This window comes from Cynoglossus semilaevis, chromosome 20 (genome assembly GCF_000523025.1).
Source record: "Cynoglossus semilaevis isolate Cse_v1.0 chromosome 20, Cse_v1.0, whole genome shotgun sequence".
Lineage (NCBI taxonomy): Eukaryota > Metazoa > Chordata > Actinopteri > Pleuronectiformes > Cynoglossidae > Cynoglossus > Cynoglossus semilaevis.
Genome location: NC_024326.1, coordinates 5188402 through 5189585, shown reverse-complemented (window position 1 = coordinate 5189585; position 1184 = coordinate 5188402).

The following is a 1184-nucleotide window of genomic DNA, read 5'->3' as shown; positions in this document are numbered from 1 at the left end:
CATATAAGGCAGGGGTCTCAGACTCGCGGCCCGGGGGCCAAGTGCGGCCCGCAGTACAATATTTTGTGGCCCCTCACCTTAAAATGAAGGTATAATATCAGTGTGGCCCGCGGAGAAAGTGGGCTTCCGAAGAGCCAATCAGCAAGCTCCCGCGCGCCGTCCCTTGTCGGGGCTAGGCTAGGCTAGGCTACACCAGCTTCGTGCACTTCACGCTTACAACAACAGCACGACGTGTAATGAACAGCCAGACAGCAGTCGCCTTTGCTCTTGCCCTCTATCGTACTTTCTACCACGAATGTCATGATGAAGCGCAAAAAGAACGGCGACTGTTACCGGGTTGTTTATCGTGTACGCTGCTGTTACAGGTAGAAGCGTCTCTTGCTCTGGCTCGAGAGCGGGAAGCGCTCTCCCGGTTAAAGGACGCTCCGTCACAAACCGGAAATGACGCCAGGGGCAGCGCTGCCTATGACAACGTGAGAGCATTCTCCACAAAACTTGTGTTATGGAAAGCCCAACTCTCTCAGACAAACCTTTGCCATTTCCCAGCATGCAAGACACTCGTGGATGCAGACACACCATTCAGAGAGAAATATGTTGATGATATTTTGAAGCTAGACAGACGGATGGATGGATAGAGAGAGCAGTGGTTCTCAAACTGGTACGCGAGCGCCCTCTAGTGGTACGCGGGGAAAATTCATATTTTTAACATTTACATTTTCAATTGAATAAATCTGAAATATACCATGCACAATTAATACAACATTTAGAAAAAATAAATATGCAGCTACTTGTGAGATTATGAAATAGGATGTCTGGTCGTTTTTTTTTGTTTGTTTGGTTTTTTTTCCTGCAATGCAAATTGCATTTTCTATCACTACCACAAATCAGGTGACGTGTTGAGGAAGAAGTTTATTGAGGAACGATACAGAGACACAGAAAATAACCCCCTGATGCCTTTCTCCCACTGTAACATTATGACCTCTGTGAAACAATACTATCCTGAAACAGCCTCTTCTCAATTCTGCATTTTGTTTTCTAACACTCAACTTTGGCAATATAGATTTGTTATTGCTGCCATTAAGGCAGTCTACAGAAAAGAGAGAATGCCTTTGATGAATACGGCCTACGGACGATCAAAGCGCCGGGTCTTTGATGGTGTTTTTAGTGATCCACAGGTACAGTAT